Source organism: Anopheles coustani, assembly GCF_943734705.1.
Source record: "Anopheles coustani chromosome X unlocalized genomic scaffold, idAnoCousDA_361_x.2 X_unloc_18, whole genome shotgun sequence".
Classification (NCBI taxonomy): domain Eukaryota; kingdom Metazoa; phylum Arthropoda; class Insecta; order Diptera; family Culicidae; genus Anopheles; species Anopheles coustani.
In genome coordinates, this window is record NW_026525124.1 from 117,501 (window position 1) to 129,994 (window position 12,494).

General features: G+C 51.8%; 1 pseudogene; it reads left to right on the forward strand.

The window, feature by feature from the left end:
* Nucleotides 1–5,652, forward strand: part of LOC131270244 (large subunit ribosomal RNA) — an 11,046-nt pseudogene extending 5,394 nt beyond the window's left edge.
* Nucleotides 5,653–12,494: the final 6,842 nt, after the last annotated feature.

Genomic DNA, 12,494 nt, shown 5'->3' on the forward strand with positions numbered 1-12,494 from the left:
CGACGAGCTCTACACCGGCGGGCATGTCGATGGACAGGACGGCGTCATACATGGTGTTCCACAGCGTCGGACCGAGTATGGAACCCTGTGGGACTCCCGCCGACAATTCCCGGGTGACCGGACCGTCCGACGTCTCATAAACCAGCAGCCGTCCCCGAAACCAGCTTTCCAGTATCCGCTGCAGGCATGCCGGAACGTGCTTTTCTTGCAGTGCTTTGGCGATGGACCGCCAGCTCGCCGTGTTAAAAGCATTGCGTACATCCAATGACACCACCATCAGACACTTGTTAGCCCTCCGATCCGTCATTCGGTGGGCCATCGCGCGCTGGCCGGCCTCCTTAACACGTTCAATCGCCTGAATTGTAGACCTGCCCTTTCTGAATCCATACTGAGACGGCGACAGGCGAGGGTGATCTGGGTCTTCCAGGTGTTCGTTTAGGCGATCCAAGATCAGCCGCTCCAAGATCTTGCCTGATCCGTCGAGCATCCCAAGAGGCCGAAAGGATGACGGATCGCCCTGAGGTCTTCCGAACTTGGGTAGCAAAGCAAGTCGTTGTCGCTTCCAGTCAGCGGGAAAGGTGCATTGATCAAAGCACTCCTGGAACACGCGGCGGAACGTCTCCGTGTGCTCGCGAACAGCGACCCTCAGTGCCGCATTGATGATGCCATCGGGTCCCGGGGCCTTAGTGGGCACCATCCGCGCCGCGATCGCCAAGAGCTCCTCATCCGACACCTCCCTCACTGGCTCCTGCGTTGTCTGCCCCCAATCGACCCGATCCGGTGCAGGCCACTCAAAAGTGCCATGATCCGGGAAGAGTTCCGACACGACGTGCTGTAGAATCGCAGGATCTCGCTCCGGGGGGACGCGGCTACCCTTAAGGCGTGACGTTACCACCTTATAGGCAGTGCCAAAGACATTGTCCTCAGCTTCCGCAATCATCTCATCAAAGCTACGGTCCTTGCTTGCCTTGATGGCGCGGGCGAGTTCCTTCTTACAACTCCTGTGCCGTTCTCTGGCCAACTCTCGTTGTGCACCAGTTCCGGCAGTCAAAATCGCATCCTCAGATGACTTGCACTGCTCCCTGAGAAGGCCGATTTCCTGCGTCCACCAGTACATTTCCGGTCTCACCAAAAACTGCGCTGGCGGTGCCCTCTGCATCACCTCATCGCAGGCTCTAGTAAGTCCAGCGGTGAGAGTCGCCGGTGATACAGCCGCTTCGGCAAACCCGGAAGCCTGGAGCGCGATCTGGAAGGCTTCGGGATGGAATTGACGCAACTTCCATCTCGGTCCAATCTGCTCGCGTTGTCGCTGCCGGTCGCGATGCTGGTGCTGTTGTTGCGGTTGCCTCTGCTGGTGTGGTGAAGCGCTGCTGACTGGTGTCGCGGATACGCTGAATCTAACGTATCTGTGGTCACTGTTGGTGAAAGTGTCGAGCACCCGCCAGTCGTTACCGGGTTCAATGGCCGGACTGGCGAAGGACACGTCGACCACACTTTCAGTAGCACTGCCGTTGCCGACGAACGTGGGCACACTGCCGCGGTTCAAGATCGCCAGGTCAAGCTGGTCGACGACCTCGGCGAGATCCTCACCACGCGGCTTCGTCCTCGCGCTGCCCCATCGCACGTGCCAGGCATTGAAGTCGCCCGCCAAGACTACGAGGGGGTGTGCTCTGGCCTCGATATCGATCTCGTCGAGCAGCCGCTGGTAGTCCTCGTCCGTCCATCCCGGTGTTGGTGGGGCGTAGCAAGAGATGAAGGTCACCCCCGCCACCTGGACCGACACCAGTCCTACCCTACTTGCCCAGACTCGCTGTATGGGCAAGGCTCCGGTCGTAATAACGGCTGCCTTCGCTGTCGAGTCCACCGCCCAGTTCCCGTTATTGGGTGGAACACGATAGATCTCCGACGCCAGCACAATGTCGATCCTTTGCTCCCGTGCGGTCTGGAGCATGAGGTCTTGTGCTACCCTGCTGCGCGCCAAGTTGATCTGGAGGATCTTCAACCCAGCGTCACGCCCTCTAACAGTGGTGTTCGTAGCTAGCGGGAACATGACGGCTGGCTACTTCCGCTGCAAACCGGTGAACCTGTCTGATGTTGTCCGGAACACGTAAGGCACTTGGGGCCCGAGCTGCACTCCTTGGCCTTGTGCTGCTTCGATCCGCACCGGAAGCAGCACTTGGAGTAGTCAGGGCCGGTGCACTCGCGAGAGCGGTGCCCCTTGCCAAAGCAGCGGTAGCAGAGCTGCTCTCCTGCAGGGACCGATGCGAGCGCCTGCACGACGCAACTCGTGTTCCCTATGGTGACCCGGTGACCGTCGAGAAGCTGGCACTGCCCGCGCGGCAGCTTGATATGGGCTTTCTGCAGCCCGTCGTAACGCCGCCACAGCCGAACTGCCTCGCCCGGAACCGTCAGCCCCGCCTGCCGCTTAATCGCCGAAATCAAGTCGTCGACAGTCGCCAGCATGTCGATTCCTGTGATCGCTGCCGTCTGCTTGTCGACAAGGAGGTGGGCCACTCCATCCTCCTTGATGGCTTCGCTGACATCGGCCAGCACACTCTCGCAGTCCGTGTTCGGCTTCAGCCACAGCGACAGCTTCCGCTCCCCTGTGCGGCAAACCCTCGCCACGAACTGATCCACATTGGTCTTGGAACGCACTGCCTTGTATGTGTCGAGGAAGGCCTTGCCCTCGTTGGCCTCGAGGACGATCACCGCAGGCCTCTCCACTTTAGCAGCGCTCTTTCCCGCTTTCTGTGGTGCTGCTCTCTTGTCTCCCTTGGCCACGACTTTAGCAAAGGATGCTGGTTGCGCATGCACCTTGGTTGCCACAGCCGCTGCTTTCTTTGCCTTCGGTTTTGGCTTTTCTGGAGCCATGGCCTGGGACGAGACGGCCTCGACCGGGATCTCGGGGACATCAGGCGTGATGACTTCGTTCATGCCCGTCGGTTCGCCCTCTTTTTTCTTGCCGCGCCTTGCCCGGGTCCGCTTTCGTTTGGGAGTGTCGCCAGGTGGATGCTGGCTTTGCCCAACAGCACTGGAGTCGACGACATGTTGTTGTTGCTGCTGCGTAGCTACCGCCAACTCTCCCATCGAGTGGAGTCCACTTTGGAGCAGCATAAGTTCTCTTTCGCTGGCTGCCGCACGCTCACGAAGGCTAATGTTGTCTCGCTTCAGCTCCTGATTTTCACGAGACAACAACTTCAGCTTTGTCTTCAGCTCCGCGTCGCCATCCTTTGCCGTCGCCCGGCCCGTCTCCATCTCGCTAACCTTAGCGAGGAGAGTCTCGACGGTTGCCCGGAGCTCCCTCAACTCGCTGCTGAGGCTTGCGATAGTCGGCTCCTGCTGCGGGACTTCGGCCACCTGCTGGACGACGGTTGAGTTGAGCTCGTCCTCGTCGCTCTCCTCTGAAATCTCCATATCACTGGCTAGCAGGGCCATCCGCTGCACCACCACCACCGGCCGAGTGGGCGTCGCAGTCGATGGCGCGACACTGCCTCCCTTTCGTTGCCGAGTCAACGGCAGCGCAACCGATGATGTCATCACTTTGTCCCCGTCGTCCTTCGGCGATGGCGCGGTAGCGTCACAGGTGGACCGGAGCCTGACGGACCGACGCGTCGAAGGCTCCCCCGATGCCTGCTCCATTCCCCTACTGCAACCCTGAAAATCGCTGTGGGCAATGGGTTAGGTTGCGGAGAGCCAGGGTGGAGTGTCTGGGAAGGGAAGGTGGGAAGGGGAAGGGGAGTGGAGGAAGGCCAAGTACCGGTGCGAAATAGAAACTCCAACAAATAAAAGGCCAAACCAATCTTTTTCCCCTTTCCAAATCTGAGCTTATATCTCAGTTCTTCTCTGCGATCAGGTGCCGCCTGGTTGACAAATCCGCAAACCGCCAGCCGATACACTCGCCATAAAACTCAGAGTGCCGCCTGGTTGTGATAACCGGTGATCTCCACCAGCCGAGACACTTGATGAACTGAAGGCGCCGCCTGGTTGTGACGTTGAAAAGCTCAGCACCAGTGCCGCCGCCTGGTAACAGTGTTCGAAATCTCCGTGAGCCGAGGCACCCGCCACGACCCGAAGCGCCGCCTGGTGGCAATGCTGGCAATCCGCTGGTACTGGTGGCGCCGCCTGGCGGCCAACTTCGGAACCAAGTTTAGCCGAGACACACTGAAATATTTCACCGGGATGATCGAACCTCGAAATTTTTCAGCCGAGACACATGAAACATTTCACTCTTAGCCGAGACACCTTGAAAAGTTTCACTGAAACATTTCAACCGGATGGTTGGTCCATGAAATATTTCAGCCGGGACACTTGAAACATTTCACCCCCAGCCGGGACACCTATCCGGGACACACTGCCGCCAACGGTCAATTAAAAATACCGGCCAATTTGGATAACCGGCCAATTTGAATTACCGACCGATTTGAATTAACGGCCACTTCAAACCAACGGCCACCGACTCCACCAACGGTCAATTTGAACGACCCGAAAATCCGGCACCAACGGTCCTTTTTTGAAAAACTGGATCAGATGACACGGAGCCCGATTCGGCTTAGGTGAAATCGCTCGGATCTTCGAGTCCGAATCCGGCTGGAAAATGGACGATCGAATCTTCACCTGCCAAAATTTTTGCACCGCGTGCTCTCACTTTATTTACACTTATTTTGCGCTGAATTCGTCTTTTTTCATACGGTTTTCTCTGACTTTCGTTTTAAAACACCGTCTGTCATCTAAAAAACCACATCCGGCCAGTATCCGGACACTTTTTTAACCGAAAAACACGTAGTCCCAAATGGGGCTACGCCCCGGGCCGCTCTCCATACAAAATGTAAACAAACACTTTTCTTTCTTATTTTTCGTTGAAATCGATGATTTTAATGCGGTTTTCACTACTAATCTGTAGATTGGCACTAGTTTTAACGATTACAACAAACTTTCGTGGGTTCTTTAAACTTTTTACGCGAAATTTTTGTAAAAAACACGGAGCAACGCTCAGCACGTGTTGACACTACAGCGTTTGACAGCTCACCCCACAGGGATAACTGGCTTGTGGCCGCCAAGCGTTCATAGCGACGTGGCTTTTTGATCCTTCGATGTCGGCTCTTCCTATCATTGCGAAGCAAAATTCACAAAGCGTAGGATTGTTCACCCTTTCAAGGGAACGTGAGCTGGGTTTAGACCGTCGTGAGACAGGTTAGTTTTACCCTACTGGTGTGCAAGTACTATCTCAATGGAATTCCTGTGCAGTACGAGAGGAACCACAGGTACGGACCAATGGCTCAATACTAGTCCGAGCGGACTTTGGTATGACGCTACGTCCGTCGGATTATGCCTGAACGCCTCTAAGGTCGTAACCGAACCAGGCTGGTAGTATATGTATAGGAGTCGTTAGCTAGATGGCTAATAACATCACGAGACCGGATTGAGTCTTCTATAGACTCTTTCCATTTATTGGAAACCCTCAAACTGAGCCTATCGCGAGTGCGCTCGCCGAAGTACCTGAAGTGGGAAAAGGCGTTGTGCTTGCCGATCTTCCAAGAATAGTTTCGACTCCTAAGACCACCCGAAAACGACGGGTTTGCAGGCTGGGCGCTACGCATTGAAGAGAGATGTACATTTCGATCCTTTCAGGCGACCCATGCTTGGTGGTTGTGTGCGGTGTGCTCCCCCCGGGGGGCACATGCGGCATACCGTGTGTGGACTAGTTGGACCCACCCTTGCGGTGGACCGACCGGTCAGTGGTGTTTGCGGGTTAACACATGCGAGCGTTGCGGCCCAGAGGCCTTACCGCCTTTCACTGCGGGTTCGTCAAGAACTTGGAGATGGTCGCAACGCATCGGGTCCTCCCGGGGTACTTGGTGTTTGGATGCTGGCTTGGTGATTAAACACTTGATATTCCATCTTCGGATGAATTTCGGGTGTCACCTGTTGCCTAAGACCACTTGCATGTTTAGCTCGCCGTGGGGTAGCAAGCGTTGTGATCTAATGGCCTTACCGGGCAAACACTTTCGGTTCGTCAAGGACTTGGAGTGCCGGGACGGGTTGGCGGATCCATCACTCTGAGTATGCCGGGTTGATACTTGGGGTTGGTTTGGTTTTGGTGACCCAATACTAGATGTACCATCTCGGTGGTATGTCAGTATCACCTATACTCCAGACCACTTGCATGGTTAGCAAGCGTTGTGATCTAATGGCCCAACCGGGCAAACACTTTGGGTTCGCAAGGACTTAGAGTGCCGGGACGGGTTGGCGGATCCAACACTCTGGGTACCTCCGGGTACTTGGGGTTGGTTGAGGACTTGGTGAACAAACACTTGATGAACACTCTTCGGATGTACTTCGGGTGTCACCTGTTGTCCGAGGCCACTTGCATGGTCGCAAGCGTTGTGATACAATGGCCCTACCGGGCAAACACTTTGGGTTCGCAAGGACTTGGAGTGCCGGGACGGGTTGGCGGATCCAACACTCTGGGTACCTCCGGGTACTTGGGGTTGGTTGAGGACTTGGTGAACAAACACTTGTTGTACACTCTCCGGATGTACTTCGGGTGTCACCTGTTGTCCGAGGCCACTTGCATGGTAGCAAGCGTTGTGATACAATGGCCCTACCGGGCAAACACTTTGGGTTCGCAAGGACTTGGAGTGCCGGGACGGGTTGGCGGATCCAACACTCTGGGTACCTCCGGGTACTTGGGGTTGGTTGAGGACTTGGTGAACAAACACTTGATATACACTCTCCGGATGTACTTCGGGTGTCACCTGTTGTCCGAGGCCACTTGCATGGTTAGCAAGCGTTGTGATCTAATGGCCCTACCGGGCAAACACTTTGGGTTCGCGAGGACTTGGGGTGCCGGGACGGGTTGGCGGATCCAACACTCTGGGTACCTCCGGGTACTTGGGGTTGGTTGAGGACTTGGTGAACAAACACTTGATATACACTCTTCGGATGTACTTCGGGTATCGCCTGTTGTCCGAGACCACTTGCATGGTTAGCAAGCGTTGTGGTCTAATGGCCCTACCGGGCAAACACTTTGGGTTCGCGAGGACTTAGAGTGCTGGTAGTGGTTGGCGGACCCAACACTCTGGGTACCTACGGGTACTTGGGGTTGGTTGAGAACTTGGTGAAGATACCCCTGTCACCTTGTTCGAGGCCACTTGCATGGTAGCAAGCGTTGTGATACAATGGCCCTACCGGGCAAACACTTTGGGTTCGCAAGGACTTGGAGTGCTGGTAGTGGTTGGCGGATCCAACACTCTGGGTACCTCCGGGTACTTGGGGTTGGTTGAGGACTTGGTGAACAAACACTTGATATACACTCTTCGGATGTACTTCGGGTATCGCCTGTTGTCCGAGACCACTTGCATGGTCAACGGTTGAGGTGGTGATGGCGGGTCGGTGCTGTAGGGTGCCGGCCTGTTGGCTGCCTTGGCCGGGTTGGTTGGTTAACACTTGATTGAGCTTGCACCCGAGGGTAAAGGCACTTGAAGGTGGGTACCGGCCGGCTGACCTGGTGTGATGGTTGGTTGGTGAACACTTGGCGGTACTTGCACTTGGCTGTGCTTGGACTTGAAGGTGGGATCCGGCTGGCCTAGGCCATTGGTGGTTGGTTGGTTGGTTAGCCCTTAGCTGGGCTGGCTGGCTGGCTGGCCATCGATGGTGTGGTGTGGTGTGATGGTTGGTTGGTGAACACTTGGCGGTACTTGCACTTGGCTGTGCTTGGACTTGAAGGTGGGATCCGGCTGGCCTAGGCCATTGGTGGTTGGTTGGTTGGTTAGTCCTTAGCTGGGCTGGCTGGCTGGCTGGCCATCGGTGGTGTGGTGTGGTGTGGTGTGTGGAGTCGAGCATCGCGCGCCGTTGCCTTCCTCGGAGTGTTGTGGGTACGCAAGTGCTTGCAGTGCAAAGAGGTTGGTGATGGAGTGACATTGCCTTCACCATGGAGTTGCGGGTACTTAGGTACTTGCAAGGAGATGGTGGTATGGTGGTGTTGCGTGTGTGGTGTTCGATTAGAAAGATATAATTTCTAAGTCCGGATTAGTGCTGTCAGTGGGGCCCCCGCTAACAGGTCCTGCACGGCCAGCGTGGGGCTTGACTTGGCGCTATTCCGGACTTGGGGCGATCACGATGTCCCCGTGCGGGACTTAGAAGATGGAAGAACACAAGTACCCTTATCCCATGACTTGTGAGCGATTGGCATACGTTACCACATGAAGAGAAAAATTGGCTAAGTCCCGGATCCATATTATATGAAGAGAAATATCGGCTAAGTCCAGGATCCATATTATATGAAGAGAAAAATCGGCTAAGTCCAGGATCCATATATAATAACCTAATAATCGGCTAAGTCCAGGATCCATATTATATGAAGGGAAAAATCGGCTAAGTCCAGGATCCATATATAATAACCTAATAATCGGCTAAGTCCAGGATCCATATAATATGAAGAGAAAAATCGGCTAAGTCCGAGATTGGGTCTGTCAGAAATACACTTCCAAGTTACCACACAAGCAAGCAAGATGGCCTAGTGATGGATCCATATGATATGAAGAGAAAAATCGGCTAAGTCCAGGATCCATATTATATGAAGAGAAAAATCGGCTAAGTCCGAGTTTGGGTCTGTCGGAAATACACTATCAAGTTACCACACAAGCAAGCAAGATGGCCTAGTGATGGATCCATATGATATGAAGAGAAAAATCGGCTAAGTCCAGGATCCATATTATATGAAGAGAAAAATCGGCTAAGTCCGAGATTGGGTCTGTCAGAAATACACTTCCGAGTTACCATACAAGCAAGCAAGATGGCCTAGTGATGAATCCATATGATATGAAGAGAAAAATCGGCTAAGTCCCAGATTGGGTCTGTCAGAAATACACTTCCAAGATACCACACAAGCAAGCAAGATGGCCTAGTGATGGATCCATATAATATGAAGAGAAAAATCGGCTAAGTCCGAGATTGGGTCGGTCGGAAATACACTATCAAGTTACCACACAAGTAAGCAAGATGGCCTAAGGATGGAACCATATAATATGAAGAGAAAAATCGGCTAAGTCCCACATTGGGTCTGTCAGAAATACACTTCCAAGTTACCACACAAGCAAGCAAGATGGCCAAGTGAAGGATCCATATGACATGAAGAGAAAAATCGGCTAAGTCCCAGATTGGGTCTGTCAGAAATACACTTCCAAGTTACCACACAAGCAAGCAAGATGGCCTAGTGATGGATCCATATGATATGAAGAGAAAAATCGGCTAAGTCCCAGATTGGGTCTGTCAGAAATACACTTCCAAGTTACCACACAAGCAAGCAAGATTGCCTAGTGATGGATCCATATGATATGAAGAGAAAAATCGGCTAAGTCCCAGATTGGGTCTGTCAGACATACACTATCAAGTTACCACACAAGCAAGCAAGATGGCCTTATGATGGATCCATATGATATGAAGAGAAAAATCGGCTAAGTGCAAGATTGGGTCTGTCAGAAATACACTATCAAGTTACCACATGAGCAAGCAAGTTACCACATGAAGAGAAAGCCGGCAAAGTACGGGAATGTTACCACATGAACTGGAAAATGGGCAAAAACCTACCTTCACAGGGAACGTGAATAACTAAGGCTGTAGACATCGGATCGACAAGCCAAAGACTGATATGGAAAGGAAATGAGTAGTACTAGCTTTCCTGAGAGTTGCAGAGCTTAGACTGCATATGAACGGAAGTTATTGAGCGTCAAAGTCAGAAAAGTTGCCCGAAGGAACACAAGTTCCAACTTAGAGCATGAATACCGCCTAGACGGTAAGAGGTACGGCCAGGCTGAGGAATAAGGAAATGTTGGCCAACATGTTCCCTAACTATCCCCCGAAGACCGCAAAGCAATCCAACATCAACCAAGAAAGTTATAGCCCGATCAAGCAAACACCTACTTTGCACCGATATTGCACCAAATATATGTACCAAGCACCTTCGGTTGCATACCCTGCAGGGGCTTACCATAGTAGGCCATGGAAGACCGATATACCGAACATAATCTCTTTCTATCTCCTCGGGTGTTGGAGATAGCGCTTTGCGGTAAAAGAACGAAAGTTAGACCATATCTTGGTGCATCTTTTTGCCCGAGAACACAAGACCCTATCTACCAAGGCAAGAAAGTTGTGTGGGGACAAAATGTCCATAAGTGCCCAAAGTGGCACACTTGAACCATATATTCGAGAAAAACACAAGTGTGGGCCCGAGCTAGCGAGTTGAAATGTTCTGACCGTCAGTAGCCCTAGTTGAGGTGCACTTATCATTATATGAGGCCAACGTGCCAGCTAGTCTCTAAAGGGGCGATATGGGTGTTCCAAGGTTTGTACCCAATTGAGGAAAAAACAGGGTAAGGTACGGTGTACCGCGAATAACTCGGGCTATAGATGTCCGATCGATGAGTTTGGCATATGTATGGAAAGGTCTCGACGAGACCTAACTACCCTGAAAGTATGAAGGCAAAGACTTGAATGACCGGGAAGTTATTAAGTGCACAAGTGGTAAAGTTGCACCAAAGTCCATGTTACCCGAAGTGGTACATGAACACCCAATATTCGACCAAAACACAAGTTTAGAGACGAGCTAGCGAGCTACATTGTTCAGACCGTCAGTAGCCCGCATCAAGACACGCATTTCATTATATTGAGCCTAGCCGCTAGCTCGACTCGAAGTCGGTCATATGGTTGGTTGATGGTTTGGACCGACCACGTGGTGTACCAAGGTGATGTACTTTTCATGAATTAAAACTCTGGCTGTATGGCACTGAGCGACAAGCTAAGGTGTGATTTGGAATAGTCTTGATTGGGACTATTTAGGAAAAATGCGAACAAAAAATCACAAAGTCCTTGGGCGAAGCTATTAGCGAAACATAGAGCAAATTGGTACCAAAAACTATGGAAATGGGACTTGAGTCAAAAATAACCGCAAGTTGGAGAAGATATAGCAAGCTTGCGTAGAACAATTATATTTGGTGCATGGTATCACCAACAAAAAAGTATATGGGGCCAAGGTGCTGGCTGGCCTCCAAAGTGGAGATATGGGCGATCCAAAGTTTGTACCCAAGTACGAACAAGTATGGAAAAAACAGGGTAAGGTACCAAGTACCATTAATAACTTCGGCTGTAGATGGCCGAGCGAGGCAAACGGCTCACCGTTGGAAAGGTCTTGGGGAGACCTATCTACCCTGAAAGTTTCATGAGGCTGAGTTGAAATACCACGGAGATATTAGGTGATGATGGTCCAATTCGGGGACCAAGTCGCAGGAAATGGCACTTGACCAAAATCACCCTTGGAAGGTGAATACCGGCTTACCGGTAAGAGATAGCGACTTAGCGTAGAATATTCATAAGTTGGGCGTGTAGAGACGCAACTTTTATTATATGGGGCCAACCCGGTCAGGGTGCTCCAAGTCGGTCGTTTGGTCGGTTTATGGTTTGGGCCGACCACGTGGTGTACCAAGTTGAGGTACCTTTCATGAATTATAACTCGGTCAGTTTGCCACCGAGCGACAAGCTGCGGTGTGTTTTGGAATGGTCTTGAGTGGGACTATCAAGGAAAAATACCAATCGAAAATCAGCTTGTCCATGGCCGAAGCTATTAGTGAAACATATAGCAAAATGGGTCCAAAAACGAATGAAATGGGAATTGGACCAAGAATAACGGCAAGTTGGAGAAGAGATAGCAAGTTGGCGTAGAACAATTATATTTGGTGCATGGCATGACCAACAAAAAAGTATATGGGGCCAAGGTGCTGGCTGGCCTCCAAAGTGGAGATATGGTCGATCCAAAGTTTGTACCCAAGTATGACAAAAACTGGTAGAGGTACCTTTCATGAATTACAGCTCAGGCTGTATGGCACTTAGCGGGACGCTTGGCTCTGGTATGGAATAGCCTTGAGTGGGACTATCAAGGAAAAATACGAACAAAAAATCAGCATGTCCACGGACGAAGGTATTAGCGAAACTTAGAGCGAAATTGCGACCAAGTCGCTGGAAATGGCCCTTGAACCAAGTATACCGTCAAGGCGGTACGAGATAGCGAGTTGACGTGGAACATTTGTAAGTTTGCCTTCACGAGACGAAAGTTTAGTTATATGGGGCCAACCCGCTCAGGGTTGTGCAAGTCGGTCATATGGCTGATCGAAATTTTCGACCAAGTACTGAGAAAACAGGGTAAGGTACCGTGTACCTCGAATAACTTTGGCTGTAGATGTCCGAGCGAAGCAAACGGCATAGCGTTGGAAAGGTCTTGAGGTGCTCTAGGCACCCTGAAAGTATGAGAAGGCTACCTGGAAAACTCGTGGAGATATTAGAGAAACATAGGGCCCAAAAGATACCAAGTCGCAGGAAATGGGCCCTCCAAGAACACCCTAAAATCCCAATTACGGCTAAGTTGCAGGCCAGCTAGCGAAGTGAAATGTTCTAGGCATAACTAGAACACGTTAAGGCGCAACTTTTTGAATAAGAACTTTTTT